Here is a 17,063-nt window from a genome sequence, read left to right on the forward strand (position 1 = left end):
CGGGTTGTACGGCATGTGTACGAGTCGTACGGTTCACTGTTTCAGCCTTGCAATACGTACGGATCCTGACGATTCAGACGGATTGACGGAATACGGATTGTACTACGAGACTCGGACAGACGGGTACGAATCGTACGGCGATGGCTCAGGATGAAAACCGTACGGACGTTTTTTTTCCAGGATCGAAATCGACCCCCATATGTCCACAGTTTGAAAAGCAGTATATAGGGCTAGATGCAACTCTGGTCAATATTATATTTAACGGTCATCCAATGAGAATATTTATTTTACAGAGAATATATTAGTATGGTAAATGATTTATGATAATTTAGATTTCATAGAGTTTAAATGTTAACAGGGTTAAAAGTACACAAAAGTTTTGACTTAGAGGTCCCTAAACCCTAAAACAGCCGGTGGAGCAAAATTTATGAGTATGAGTTATTACGGTTCACTGACAAAATATCAAAAGCAAAAACATAGATGACAAAAATATAGATGAAGAATTATAGAATGCAAACATATTGAGTCCATATACTTAAACAGGTAAGTACAAAAATATTGACTCTAAAATATAGAAGTTAAAAATATAGATGTAAAAAATCGATTTAAAAATATAAATAAAATAATATATATTAAATATATAAAATATGATTCTCTTTAGCAAAATAAATTAAATGTAATATGCATTTTAACTAAATATAAAAATAAACTGAATTTAAAAAATATAAACACACACATATAATAATTTATACATATACATATATTTACTATAAAATAATTTATTAACTTTATCTTTATTTAATTATTAAACTTTTAAATTATATAAAAACCAAACATAAACATAGATCAATAATTTAAAATTTAAAAAAACATCCTATAATTAATTAAAACATTAAACTTGAAAAAAAAGGTAAACATACATTTTGCAATACTATAAATACTACTGTAGGGAAAATGTCGGATAGGGGAATAATTACATTTACTATTTCAACTCCAGTGAATACAACAGTAGGTATAGTATAGTATAGGATAGCAGAGGGGTAAAAATTTCTACTCGCAATCCAAGGAGTGCAACAGTAGGGAAAGTGTTGGATAGCTGAGGGGTAGAATTTACTACTCCCACTCCAAAGAGTGCAACAGTGGGGAAAGTGTTGGAGAGTAAAAATGACTATTCCCACTCGTTTGATTGCAACAATAGAAAAAATGTTGGATAGCGGAGGGGTTAAAATTATTATTCACACTCCAGTGAGTGCAACAGTAGGGAAAGTATTGGCTAGCAGAGGGGTAAAAATTACTACTCCACTACATTGACTGCAATAGTAGGGAAAGTGCTGGATAGTGGAGGGGTAAAAAGTACTATTCCCACTCCAGTGAGTGCAACAGTAGGGCAAGTGCTCAATAGCACAGGGGTAAAATCTACTACTCCCTCTCCAGTGAGTGCCAAAGTAGAGTAAATGTTGGATAGCGGAAGAATTAAAATTACAATTCCCACTCCAGTGAGTGCAACAGTAGGGGAAGTGTTGGATAGCCGAGGGGCAAAATTACTAATCCCACTCCAAAGAGTGCAACAGTAAGGAAAGTGTTGGATAGCGGAGGGGTAAAATTTACTATTCCCACTCCAGTGATTGCAACAGTAGGGAAAATGTTGGATAGCTGACGGGTAAAAACTACTATTCCCACTCCAGTGACTGCCAAAGTAGAGTAAATTGTGGATAGCAGAAGAATTAAAATCACTTCCCACTCCAGTGAGTGCCACAGTAGGGTAAGTGTTGGATAGCGGAGGGGCAAACATTACTATTCCCACTCCAAAGAGTGCAACAGTAGGGAAAGTGTTGGATAGCGGATGGGTAAAAATGACTATTCCCACTCCATTGATTGAAACAGTGGGGAAAATGTTGGATAGCAGAGTGGTAAAAATTACTATTACCACTCCAGTGAGTGCAACAGTAGGGAAAGTGCTGGATTGCGGAGGGGTAAAAATTACTATTCCCACTCCAGTGACTGCAACAGTAGGGAAAGTTCTGGATAGCCGAGGGGTGAAAATTACTATTCCCATTCCAATGAGTGCAACAGTAGGGAAAGTGCTAGATAGCGGAGGGGTAAACATTTGTATTCCCACTCCAGTGAGTGCAACAGTAGGGGAAAGTGTTTGACAGCAGAGAAACAAAAATTACTAATAACATTCAATCAATTGAAAAAATGTAATACTTTTAAAAATAAATAAAAATATTTAAAAACTATACAATTAAATATATTAAACATATAAAAATAACATATATTATAATATTAATTACATTTAACAAAAAGTTACAAATATTGTATTAAATAAATTAAAAAATGTATTTATAAACCCATATTTATTTAAAAGGAGCAAATATTTTAAAAACAGACAAATTATTTAAAACATAAATGTATTTATTTTATTTCCTGCCCTATAACACCTCACCAATAAAGAAAGACTTCAACGTTGTTATTTAAATGTATTTCCATAATTAACACATTATTAATTAATTTAGAAAATATTATTAATAAAAGAAATAATAAACATTAATTGAGTACACATTTTTTAATACTATAATATTCACAACAGACACCAAAAATTAATTACACAATTACCATAATTAATTACTAATGAATTAATTGAAATTAATTAACAACTAATAAATAATTCATCAATACAAAATAAATTACTTCACACCATTGCCACCATTTACACCTATATAAACCACAACACACACCTAAAATTATTATACAATTACCATTATTAATTACTAATTAATTAAAATTAACAACTAATTATTCATTAATCAATTAAAAATATATTACTTCCCACCCTTCCCACCAGTTTTACCTATAAACACTGCAACACACACCTAAAATTAATTACACAATTACAATCATTATTTGCCAATTAATTAATTGAAATCAATTAACAATGAATTATTAAATAATGAATAATACATTAATTTACACCTTTAATGCTATAACATCTCAATTGAATAAATAGTAATAAATACAAATGATTCAATAAATGTAATATAATTAAATTACATCCCACTCTATTCCCCTATAAACCCACAACTTGCTACAGAACTAAAAGCGCAAAATTCAAATGAAAACCACAAAAAATATTAACTACTAAAAATTATCAATACATTTTATATAATTAAATTACGTCACATCCTATTTCCCTATAAGCCCACAACCCACTACGGAACTAAAAATGCAAAATTCAAATAAAAAAAATGAATATCTACTAAAATGTTAACACATATAATAATCATACAAACAATTCTTATACAAAAAAACATACATCACACATATATAAAATATAGACTAAAATACATAACATGAATAAAAAAATCAACATTTTTAACAACTTCAATTTTGCAAATGATATGAAACACTTTAATATTTTTTAAATCAATATCCTTGACCACGAGAATTTGTCTATCAATATTCCGGACCCAAGATATTTTTTATACAATATTTGTGCAATTTCATATTTATTAATCAATATGCTGTCCCTGCACCAGTTAATACAGGCAAAACCAATCAGTTGTTAATCCAGCACCAATCATGGCCTACCACTGACATTTTAGCACACTCCCACAGAAAATAATGGCAATAGGGACATAAAAACCCAATATTAAATAATGTTAAATTAAATAAATTTAAAATAGTTCAAAATACAACTAAGTATAGTTTGATACGAGGCACAGCCCGGGAAGAGGGCCAACCAGGTGTGTTAGACCCGAGCTGCTGGTCCGCCTGTATTATCCAAACGTATCCTTCCCCATCTGATGCCCAAAACCTCCAATATGGCCCCATATTTGTGAAGTAAGTTGTGTACGGGTGGAGTGGCTGAGGGCAATTTTTCCCTGAAGAGAGGAAACTGACCTGATTGCTGCTGCCGTGCAGCTAGACGTGTGCAGCCAAGTGGGCCCGAGGAACAACGAGGCAGCGGATCCTGTTCCACCTGTGCTGGCATCTGAGGGGGTAGGGATCAGACACGATCGGGGCACAGGTGATGCTTCATGGTGGATCAGGAGGTGTGGCCATGAGTCAACAGTGCAGTCGGTCTGCACCAGCTGGTCATGTCAGGGGTGTGGCCTAACCCGAGCGTCCCCTTTCTTTGCCGACCTGAGTGAGTCACACTGTGCTGGAGGTTGCCTGCTGCACTGGGGGCCAGTGCCTACGTCTTGGAAACTGCCTGAGTCCTGCCGGACAGCCTCCCGTAGGCCCCGCAGCCTTCAGTGGTCATGGAGGTGGGACGCTACAAAGTGACTTTATTCTCTACTGGATCCACTCCTCGCGCACCCGCCTTGGGGCCTGCTCCATGCTCCAGACCTGAGCCACTTGACAGCTACAGCAGCCCGGTGGGCCACTTGGTGTACCGGAGGGATGAATCAGCCAGCAAGTCCTGTGCAAAGGATGTTCAGGCTCCCACCTGCCGCTTTGAGGGAGCCAGGGACTAGGCATGTGTTCCCTGTGCTTCTGTGGGATGTGCAGTTCTCTCCCCCCACCTCGTTGCCCAGAGTGGCAATATTTGCCTGGCTGCCTCAGTGCAAAGGTCCTCCTGGTTGTGTTGTCAGGTGCAGCAGGCCATTCATAGCCCAGGCTAGGAGAGTCCCTTCACCCTCCATTCTGATTGTGAGTAGTGGGCGGCTGAGGACAGAGGTTTATAATAGTAAATCACAAATGCCTGTTCTCGAGTTCAATGCTGTTTTATTATTTATCAGCAAGTATGAGCTCTTTATTGAATTGGGAGACTCATTATTACTTAACTCATTTCAAATGTTTTTCTTACTTATACATTTCAGTAAGAGGTTGTAACACATCCTAAATCAATTTGTACACATAAATCATAATTCATAAATCAGTTGTACATGAAGAAATCATAACATGAGTGATTGCATAAACATTACACACATAGCATGAATCAACTTTGTGTACACCAGAATTTTTAAAGTTCAGTCCCTTCTCTTAATTCCTTTTGTGAGTTTTTAGGACTGACACACTATAGGCATGTTGCTTGTAAAAGTTCAAAAAGTCCTGCATTGAGGACAGAGGTTTGGCATACCTCACTGCATGTGACTGTTTATGGAGCCCCCAAACCTGTAAGTGACAGTAACTGCTGCAACCCCTGTGTGTCACTGAGTACTACACAGACTTTGGCCACTGGGAATGGCCACCAGCCTCAGAGGGACATGCGGCCTTGAAGGAGACTGATGATAGGTGGCAGTGCTATTTGTGCCCGGTTTCAGGATGAGGTGCTAGGCTTGCAGCCGCCCTCAGGCTGTTGTGAGTGTCGGTGGCCACCTGTTTTACAGAGACACAGAGGGTGCAACTGGACTAAGGCGCCCTCTGTCACCAGTGCGGAGTCAAGGTGTGCTGCTGAGCCAGTTGGACCCTCTGTTGCCAGGTCCACTGTGGAGCCCCTCCCCACCTCCTGGTCCTGTCGTCTCTGGGAAAAGGTGGTAGAGGGCTTGATCCTATATCACCAGTTCAACCCCGTTCTGGGCACAAGGTGGTGGCCAGCAGCATGTACTGTTTGATTGAACCCTTCTTTGGGGATCTCTAGTGTCCTCTTGCCCTCCAGAACTGCCCCAGTGGTTGAGTGAACTGCTATGGTGTATTGGGCCCACCCAGACTGTGGGTGCTGGACAGTGGGCTCATGGATCTCTCCCTCCCTGGCATATCTGGGACCATCACGTGGAGTTAACTACATGGCTAGGACCTGATCTGCCTTGGGCACATCTGGAAGCTGGGGCCTGGGGAAGAAGTGTGATCTGGTCCCTGTGCTACAAGAAGTTTTCATGGGGAGATGTAGTCAAGACTCTTCTAAGTACCAAAAATATTCCCTGGCGGAAACTCTGTCAGGATTTGGAATGGAGACAGTAGGGGTACCCAACCTGGAATACCTTGTCCATGCTGTGCGGGCAGGCGTCTTTCCATCTCAGTCCTGTCTATCCTCTATCGGGACACCGCCGTCGGTAGAGATAGGGTGCCCCATGGTCCCCAGCAAATTAAAATACATTTCACGGCCAACGTGGAGATGTCCAGATGTGCCAGGTGTCCAGATGAGCCACAGCCCCATTAGCACTCAAATACCTATGGTCATTGAAACATCCATTGCCAATGACCAGGCCAAGATCAACTCCATCGCACTGGACCTCTGTAAGGTGGCGGATAGATCCAGGGCCCTGGAGCCACAGGTAGTTCATAAACAAAAGGATCTCACCTCCTTTAGGGCCACAGCAACAACACTGACAGCACATATGCAGAGCCAGAAGGCGTGTGCGGAGGACACTGAGGGTCGCTCCAGGAGGTGCAACCTATGATTCATTGAATTTCCCAAGGGGGTGGAGGGCTGCGCACCCGAACTCTTCCTAGAAAGTTGGATTAGGGAATAGATGCCAGAGACTGCCCTGTCCTCTGTGTTTGTTGTTAAAAGGTCCTTGTGGGGGCTCTGCATCAGACACTGGTAGGGAAACTCTTTATTACTAGGACAGGGATGGTTTCCATCATAAGGTCAGACTACACGGAGACCTGGAGCATGAGAATTATGTTGTATGTATCTTTCCCGATTACACCCAGTTGGTCCAGAAACAGCATCAATCATTTGCGGGGCTAAATAAAAGTTGAAAGTTATGGGCCTAACGGACATGTTACTGTACCCCGCAAAGCTGAAGGTACTTCATGATTGACAGTCCCACTTTTTCATGACTACATTGGAGTTGTGGAACTGCCTGAAGGTCTGTGGTTAGGGTGCCCCTCTGACTGTTAGCCTTGGGTGAAGTACATCAGATCAGGGGATAGGCACCGGCTATGGATGGGGGCCGGACGCACTTAAGGAGACAATGAAGATCAACTACAGTGACCTGGGTTGTGGTTCAAACAGATGGAATTTTGGACATTAAGACCCAGAGACAGGAGAAGGAGTAGGCCAGAGCTCTTGTGGAGATGGAACACCTCAGCGACATCTGAAGATACTAGTTCGGAGGTGGTGGAGTACACACCAGACCTCAAAATTTAACTGAACTTCTCAGTTTGCCTAATCTAGAGTTGCCTGCTGGTGTGGCACTGGCTCTGCCCTACTTGTCCTTCCCGTTTGGGCGAGGGGTGAGGGAGCCATGCCTGGCTCTCCTGGTGTGAGTAGGAACTGTTGGTGATATGGCACTGATTAACATATCCACACTATTATGGGAATATCATTTTGTTTGTTACAGTGTATATGCAGCTATCAGATCCGGGAATCAGAGTCAACGGGCTGGACTGTGGGCTTGGTGTCCTTGTTTCTCTTCCTACCTGTCAGCTATCTCTTTCTTTCTTCTTCACCAGCACCTCTGCAGGGGGAAACTTTTACTGGACTCGTCCTTTCTATTTTTATTTCTCTATTCACTCCAGGGTGGCGAGAGTGGTTTACTTTATGAAGAATTGTTAATTCTGTAGTAGTTTAGTCATTACTAGGGTAACAGAGGTCTGAGGGTGGGCAACAGACCTTTCTTGCCTGATACACAAATGGTTGTCCTGTTGACATTGTTTCTCATACTCGGGCGGGCAGCAGGATATGGGGTAGGGGGGTAAAAGTGATGCCAGATTGGCATCTCATTTGGGGGGAGTTCATTTGCTTCAGTTTAGTTAGGAGGATGACTCTGCATCCCTACCTAGCACCCACTGCACAACCAGAGGAGCCAGCCCCGGCCTCTTAGTTACCATCAAATGATGCAGGATAGGTTACATGACACCCAAATCCTTAATATCATGTCCTGGAATGTCCATGGGCTGGATAGTCTAGTGAAACTGGGTCTAGTTACATGGTATTTATGCGACGCCAGCAGCCTGACATTGTATGTTTTGCTTCAGTAGAAGCATCTAAAAGGGACCCAATGTTGTTTCCTGGGCGGTGGTGCCTATATGGTATTAGTGCATACAGTGTACACCTCCGGCTTGAGGAGTGTTGCAATACTTGTCAGAAATCAACCCCCGTTTCCGATCTCCATAACTAGGGTTGACCAGCAGGGGAGATACATGAGAGTACAGGGTACCTGGAGCAAAAAGTATATTTCGGCGATAAATGTCTATGCACCACCCATAGTTCAACAGCCGGTCTATGATCAGGTGGTGGCGATTCTTTTCTAAACCACCTTGACCGCTCATGTTGTGGGGGGTGATTTCAATGAGCTCATCCCATATATGGATCCTTGAAGCTGGCTTCGGTCTCAACTGCCCACTCCTCTGCAAATGTTTCACACTTCCTAGGTCTCAGCGACTTGTGGCACTACCACTTCCCCTTACATAGGTACTATTCGTATTTCTTCAGAGTACATAAAGTGTTTTCCCAAATTGACTACATTCTTTGTCCATGCTGGTTAAACAGCCAGGGTACTCCAGGCAGACTATTTGGATAGGGGCCTGTCCAATGACTCCCCTCTTTGGGTTATGATGGAGGGTATGGGCCGCCCGCGAGAAACAAGTTGGAGATTGAATGCTTGTGACTTGAGGGAAGTGGAAATTGCAAACAACATTAGAAAAGACTCAGAGTTATGTTTCCTGCAGAATCAGGAATCGGTCAATTCTGCGATGGTCTTATGGGAGGCCTGCAAAGCAGTGTTACGGGACTGGGCACAGAATGCCCTGTCCCAGAAGAAAAACAGAGAGGTGGCGGAGATAGAGAGCCTGGAACACCAGATTGTACCCCTTATGAATTCCCCCGGGGCCGCACTGACCCCAATGCTTTTCACTCCCTAGCGTTGCTCCCTCACATGTATCAAGACCTGGCTATGGGTGAAGCCCTTAGGCAATTGTTGGCAACACAGCACCACATCTTTAATGCTGGTGATAAGGCAGAGACATTGCTAGCCTGGCTTAGTAAAAGCAAAAAGAAATAGTGATGGATGTAATGCTGAACAAATCAAACATTCACACCCAGTCACAGATCTGGGTCTAATCCATCGCTTTTTGCTCACCATACCACCACAGTTTGTACCCAGCTATATGCAAATCAGTCTTGACCCTGCTCCTCATGGGAACAATCCAGCCCAAACTGCCAGACCAGGTCCTCCCTGGACCAGTAGCAAGAACCCCGGGGTCAGTTTGAGGGTATCACTCCTCATTTACCAGGTTACCCTGAATCCAGTACAGTGAGCCTTGGACCCAAATCTGGGCATACCCTTCCCACTAAGGGCAACAAAAGAACAAATGATAGATAACCATTGTTTGTTTGCTCACCATCCCACCCCAGTTTGAATCCAGCCAATATGCAAATTAGTCTTGACCTTGCTCCATATGGGAACAGTCCAGGCTCAACGGCCAGGTCAGGTTCTCTCTGGATTGGAAACAAGCATCCTGGGACCAATTTTGAGGTATCACCCCTCACCAGCCAGGCTAGTTTAAATCCAGTGACACAGAGAGAATGGGAACTGTGTCTGGACATACCCTTCCCACTTAGGGCAACAAATCCATCATCTATCATTTGTCTTTTGATTTCTTGCCCTACGTACGCTGGGTATGTTCAGACAGGGGTCCTGGGCTAACTGAGTCACTGGATTCAAGCTAGCCTGGCTGAAGAGGGATGATACCTCAAAACCGGTCCCACAATGCTTGTTTCTGGTCCAGAGAGGACCTGGGTTGGCAGTTCAGGCTGGACTGTTCCCATGAGGAGCAGGGTCAAGACTGAATTGCATATGACTGGGTCTGAACTGGGGTGGCATGGTGAGCAAAGGAATGATGGATTTAATCCAGATCTCTTGACTAGGGGTGAATGTTTGATTTCTATATTCCGTACATCATTTGTGTGTGTTTTCCAGCTTGAATCAGTAGGCAGGAGGCAGCCTCCCGCTGAATCAACAGTATTGTGGCCGAGACCGGTGCCCTCCATTCATCCAAAATGGCCATAGTGGATACCTTTGCTGACTACTAAGCCTCATTTTACCAGGCCCATCCTCAGGCTGGCAGATTATGCTGCTGGAGTGGATCTGCCCATGTTGACCACTGAGGATTGGGCAGAACTGGACAAGGATATTGCTCGGGAGTAAGTTGCGGGATCAATTGCCAAAATGAGGTCAAGTCAAATGCAGTGACCTAACGGATTACAGGTGGAGTACTTTAAACAATATTCAGGCCTCTTGTCCCCCCATATGCTCAATCTCCTAAGGGAGTTGCGAGATTGGGGTGTGCTGCCTCTGGACCTCCAATGAGCAACAATCATTGTGATTCACAAACTGGTTAAGCCTGAAACTGACTGTAATTCATACTGCCCTATATCTTTGCTAAACATCGAGGGAACAATGTTGAACACAGTCCATGCTGCACAGCTTCTGATGGTCTTTGTCCCGCTTATACATCAGGGCAAACCGGATTCATGACTGCCCGGTCCATGCTGCTCAATTTTCAGCGCCTGCAAAAATGAAGTTGGCAGTGGCCTAAAGGACACATACACATGTTTTTCTGGCACTAGACGCAGAAAAAGCATTTGATGCCATACATTGGCCCTTTCTTCCTCAGTCACTTCGTATCTTTAGCTTAGGCTCCCATTTTCAGCAGTGGATTTCCTTTGCTGTAGCAAACCCTCACAGCAGTAGTCAGAGTGAATTGGGTTCTCTCCTCGGTCTTCCCTATACAGCGTGGCACTCAACAGGGATGTTCTCTGTCATCCATGTTGTTCGGCCTTACAATCGAACTGTTGACGGCCATGGTTTACTCCCAGCATGGAATCCGAGGGTTTAAAACCTCAGAGATGGACAGTACAGGGCAAAAAATCTCACTGGTACTCTGGTGACCATACCACTGACCTCTCTGCCTTTGAATCCTGTGAGGACCATTCAGGCTACCGTATACATTGGAATACAACTATACTCTGCCATCCTTATACCCCTCTGGGTCACACTGATCTCCCTCAGGAGCTGCAGGTAGTGTCTGATAGATTTCAGTACCTGGACAGCTACGTGACACCACACCATGAGACTTTGTTGTTAGGAATTTTGAAAGAGTGATTAACGCCTTCAAATATGAGGTGGAGGGGTGGTATGCGCTCCCTCTCACATTGATGGTTAGAACAGCTAGTTTTAAAATAATCACACTGCCAAAGCTCCTATACACTTTGCAGAACACCTACTACCCACTCCTTGAGTCGGTATTCACTGAGTTGGAGAGTGTCATCTACTCCCTGCTGTGGTGCGGCAAACAAAGGAGAATTGTCCTCACCACTCTTCAGTGCAATCCATACAACGGAGATATTACACTTCAAGACTTTCGATCCTAATAACAGGCAGCGCATATAATGGCAGTAAACGATTGCCTATTCACGCCCCAGAACCATTCCACCTATAGACTAGACTACAAAATGCAGTTTGTGAATGGGGCTTAATGCGTTAATGTATTCACATACAGTTTTCTTTTAACGTATTAATATTATTTATATGAAGCATGTTGATGGTATGGACTAAGGGCCTGAGGTACAAAAATGCAGATCCCAAATTGTAGGTGCTACTTGTGCAATGAAGTTTTCCGGCCTGCTCTACATTTTGTGAGGGGTGTACTAACAAATCATGTTGTAAAATATTCAGTCACAAGGGATTGCAGAATGACCTGTTTGATTAATACTAATTAGGTAGGCCACTATGACGGCATGCCTGTGATTGGCGAGGTATGGTGGTTTGTAAAGAACAGAAGACTCACATTCATGCCTTGACAGTCCCAAACATGAAATGAAGCACAATGGGTCCCTTAAGGAAACCAGTGTTGCTATAAAAAAACAATGCTTTGCATTTGGGAAGAGATTAGGGTCCCCTTTATCACTGCCTCCCATCCCCAAAGCTGCCCTTGACAATTCCCAAAGATGAGTCTGTCATATGGGCACAGCCTCCTCTTTCATATCCATTTCACCTCCTTTAAAGTTGTCAGTAACTGTTCAGTGCTTTGCCTCTGCAGTTTATAAATTTCTTTGTAAACCACAAATAGCAGAGGGCAACCCAGTCATGCCCCTTCCTAAATGCAATTCAGAATGAGTCACAAAATCACTTTCACAATCAATAAAGGTTTTTCCAGATCGAAAAAAAGGAGTTTGTGTATTAAAACATTTTTTTGCAGTTTCAAGCCCTGTGATTTTGCGACTCACAGGATTTGTAAGGGTAAAATGGTATTGTACATCAGGTCACTAGTCTGAAATTGGAAAAAAAGTAATTGTTATTTAAGTGTAATTATCAAAAAGCAAAATGAACAGACAACAGGGGTTCCTAAACAATATGGGCTCTTCCAGATTGTACATTTCATGTTGTTCTAAATTACTTGTTACAGCTGTAGGATGAACGTTATGACTACTCTAGGCCAAGTTTTTATTTTACTTTTAATACGCCCTTTTTAATCATACGTACCATTATTTAATGTGGATATTCTATAGTGATGTGTTCCCTACTAAATATGTAGTTAATGCACATTATACAAGGAACACAAAAATGAACTTAACATTGTCCATGATCTAGTCTATTTCCTCCAGAGTCCAGACATATTCTGCATGTTAATTGGCTATCTCCTGTGTGGGCATGCTGAGAATTTGAATGAACTTCTTTTCTTAAAAATGAATTCATTTTTGTTTCTGTTGCAGTTCCAAAAGCCAGCGAAAACCAAGGGTGAGTAATGTTTGCGAAATGATAAGAGTTTGTTATTTAATGTCACTAAATTTTATTCAGTCCACAATGAAAAAATAACGTGTTTTAAAACCAAAATATGTTGCTGCTGGCAACTGCAGGACCCAGCCTTCCTATTGGTGTCAGAAGGATAACTCGCTCCTTTGGACCACTTGAGCAGGAGCAGCTCTATCACTGTGTGATTTGAAATTATTGAAGGGCCAGCGCCTCTTGCTGAAGAGGAAACAATTTGTTGGCATTTCGCAGATGCTTGAAAACGTGTCTGTTTGATAACTAGTCCCAGAAACCCTTCCACAGCAAACCCGCTGAAGATTCAGATTGTTTTCTACTCATTCTTCAGAGCGCCAAGAAACCTTCATTGAAAGTAGATGTTTGTGCTTTACAAGTGCCCACTACATATAAGTAGATAGATAGAGAGAGAGGGGCAAGGTTACCCCGAATGAGCAGAGCAAGTGATCTACAAATGATGCTAGTGATTTTGTTGATGGGTGTGTTGGGGAAGAGAGAAAAATAATCATGTGTCTGATGTCCGTGCTTGAAGTGGACATAGCAGAAGCCATGATCTACTGAGAGGATGGGGATATATCTGCTGTCTGTGCATGAAGTGGACATAGCAGAAGCCATGGTCTGCTGAGAGGCTGGGGATATGTCTCCTGTTAGAGCATGAAGTGAAGGTAGCTGAAGCCATGGCCTGCTGAGAGGGTGGGGATATGTCTCCTGTCACAGCTTGAAGTGGACATACCAGAAGCCATGGTCTGCTGAGAGGCTGGGGATATGTCTCCTGTCAGAGCATGAAGTGAAGATAGCAGAAGCCATGGCCTGCTGAGAGAGTGGGGATATGTCTCCTGTCACAGCTTGAAGTGGACATAGCAGAAGCCATGGTCTGCTGAGAGGCTTGAGGATATGTCTCCTTTCAGAGCTTGAAGTGGACATAGCAGAAGCCTGTCAGAGCCTGCAGTGGACATAGCAAAAGCCATGGTCTGCTGAGAGGCTGGGGATATGTATCCTGTCTGAGCTTAAAGTGGACATAGCAGAAGCCATGGTCTGCTGAGAGGCTTGAGGATATGTCTCCTGTCAGAGCTTGAAGTGGACATAGCAGAAGCCTGTCAGAGCCTGAAGTGGACATAGCAGAAGCCATGGTCTGCTGAGAGGGTAGGGATATGTCTGCTGTCACTGCATGGAGCGATCATAGCAAAGGCTGTGGTCTGCTGGAAGGCTGAAGATAGGCCTCTTCTAACATCATGGACTAGATACAGCATAGGCCTTGGCCCACTCTCAGCTCACAGATATGCCTTCTGTCAGGGCATGGACCAAAGAAGAAGTGACTATCGCTTCACCCTCTGCTGGCCCTAAAAAGGGCTTTGAGCATGATGTACAGAGTCCCATAGATGCTTAATTGATATTACTATTTAGACTCGTCATTGATGGTCTGGCAAAATGTCTGGTAAGAGGCCCAGAAACCATCTCCCTATCTGTAAGGATGATTTGGTGCTGTTGTCGTGTGCTACCTGCAGACATTCCAAAGTGATGGAAAACAAATGTAGAATTCTACATTTACATCAAATAGATATCTAGAGAGAAGCCTGAATTATCTTTCATCTCACTCAGAACCGAGAGGTAAAAATATATTCTTTACAGTTATACCATCTACAATTGTATGCTCGTTGTGCCCCCACAAACTCTACTTTCTGCTCATAAAAGCGGCACATGAGTAGAGGACTAATGAGGTGCCATACATAACCCACGCGCACGCAGTTGTCATCCTATTGTGAACATGCAACATAACTGCCCAATCTTTTGGGTGTGTAGTCTTTTCCCAAAACCACTTGCTAGGTAATCCTGGCTGAATTAAGGATAAAACTGGAATGATTTGAATAAAATTTACCAAAACAGGCCTTGCTGGGATCTTTGTGATTCTCTGATCGTTACATGACTTGGCACCCAGGGTTTCCAGTACCAGCTGGAATTCATTTTATTCTGTTCGTATTCATCTGGGACCATATTACAGTGAGCTCACACTGTCTCTGTTCACACAGCAGTGTATCTTTAACAAGGGGCACCAAGTACAAACATGGAGAGTGTTCCTGATTACTGATAATGCGCTGCCCCCAAGGCAGCCGCAATCTAGTTTTATTGAAAGATGGGCCCGGTGATTGAAGCAGCGGGCCAGCCTTTCACAGTGCTGATGACACCAGACCTGCACTTTCAAGTGGCAGAGAGATTCCCCTGCATGCGGGTGCCTCCGGGTGATATCTGTGGAGGATCCATGAAACTTCCATTCCACCCTTCCAATCCCCCCCCCCAGGCACTCTCGGAGTTGCACTGACTGTGTGCCACCCTTTTGTGACTCATAGACAATGTGCCTCATGCGAATGAAGGAACACCTTTTAGGATTGCGCCAGTGCATCGAACCTGTGCATGTGATTTGCATTAAGGAAGGCAGTGTGCAAACGTTCTATATGGTGGCGGTGTCTATCAGACACCACCAGTCATTTTATAATGGGCATTTTCCAATGCCTTTCCGTGGCGGCATTGCCACCACGAAAAGGCATGGAAAGTCTGCTTTGGGGGCCCATTGTGGGCCCCCAGGGACTCCGGGGGGTGCACTTGGGGGTACCCCTGCAGTTCCATGCGCAATATGGCAGGATCCCCGCGGTGCCTGCCATGTTGTGCATGGAAGTGCACAGCATGCCTTCCTGGCATTGTGGCGGGCGATGCTGAGTGCACCGCTCGCCACAATGTCAGGAATGCTGGATGCGCCCACCACTGTGGCGGGTGCATCCTAATTTCCCCCACGGGACCCCCGCCCTTATGGTGGGCGGTCAATATCTAAGATGGGATGGCGGGAGGACAAAGTCCGCCCGTCATCCTAATGGTAACACTAGTTACCTCTTGGCCAATTAACAATTTTTAACAATTTTTAAAATTGGCTAGTCTTCAATAGCTTAAATTTGGAGATTTGCTATCATTTTAGTAATATATTCTTGCAAAGAGTTTTAGTCTAAAAAAACTTTCAGAAAATCAAAACTATTCTTCCATGCAAACATTGATAAAGCACACAAACTGTATACAGCGTATGCAATAAACGGGAAACAGCCACTACAACACGATCGTTTCCACGAATACACTAACCATGCATACTTTACAACGCATGTGTGGTTACCACGGATAACCTTTACCACGCATTCCTTTACTACTAGATACGTAGTAAAGGAATGTGAGTTAAAGGTCGAAATAAAAAAGGGGGTTTGGGAGTCTGTGGGGGGTTGTGGAGGTCTCCCCCCCAAAAAATGAGTGGGTTTAAAAAAAAACTCTTACCTAAAAAGCACTCTTCTGTGCCTCTTGTCCTTAATGAGAGCCTCCCTAACAACTTAATTATGTACGTGCATCTACGTACTGCATTGTCAAAAAAATAGAAAAAGGACCAATTAAAACAGTGTTAGAAGAAGGAGAATTCCGTCAAAAGACACTGTGAGTATATTTTTTTATTATACTAATTTATTAGGTTATGATTTATTAAAAACATATTTATAGATTTTGAAGAAATCATCAGCCCTGCAGTTGATTTACCATGAAAATGAAAATGCCATTATCATGCGTAGTTATACAACGAAAATCGTTTTAAAGGTATGCGCGGTAAAGGAATTTTCGTGGTAAACCATATGCGTGGCAACAGCATTCCCATTGTAACGCTAGTGTGGAAAACCCATGCCTTGCAAGGGAATGCGTTGTAACGTCATACAAACCATTAAACAGCTCATGCATTAAACATCTCATGAAGATGCTGGTACTAGTTGTGGTATGTAGCATTAATTTGTGTCCTTGTCAAGATGCTAGATACAAGGGAAAGAATGTAGAATGTAGTGGGATTTTAAACTTGTGGTGTGTGATGCTGTAGTTTCAGATATCAGTTGCAGCTGGTCTTGGATTGTACGAGGTCTTGGATGAGATGCTCTTAATTAAAGAACCTACTTGAACCTTTATTTGGTGTATTCCTTATATTACACTAGTCAAGTCTTTCTCTCTTTTTTTGCAGGCCATTGAAGAAAAAGTACATGGATTTTTTGGTACGTGCCATTTAAGCTCAATGTCCACTTTCACAGAGGCACCAAAGTCCCCTTAGTTGCATGGAATTAGTCACTGTGCCTCTCCGCTGCAACTGTATGTGTAAGATGGCATGTCACCCATCCGTTCAAGGGCAGAGCTATTACATTTCAGCAGGGCAGTGACACCTGGGTCTAACTGTGTTAGGGGCTCACCCACACCCTCCCAAATATATTGAAAAACACTGATAAAGATGATGAGAGGGGCTGACAGCTGTGTCTTGGGGGATGGAAAACGTTTTCCTGAGGGCACGGATAGATGACAAGGATCAGGGAAATAATTTGTGGGAATTTTAATACAGCTTCTATT

Source organism: Lissotriton vulgaris, chromosome 3_1 (genome assembly GCF_964263255.1).
Source record: "Lissotriton vulgaris chromosome 3_1, aLisVul1.2, whole genome shotgun sequence".
Lineage (NCBI taxonomy): Eukaryota > Metazoa > Chordata > Amphibia > Caudata > Salamandridae > Lissotriton > Lissotriton vulgaris.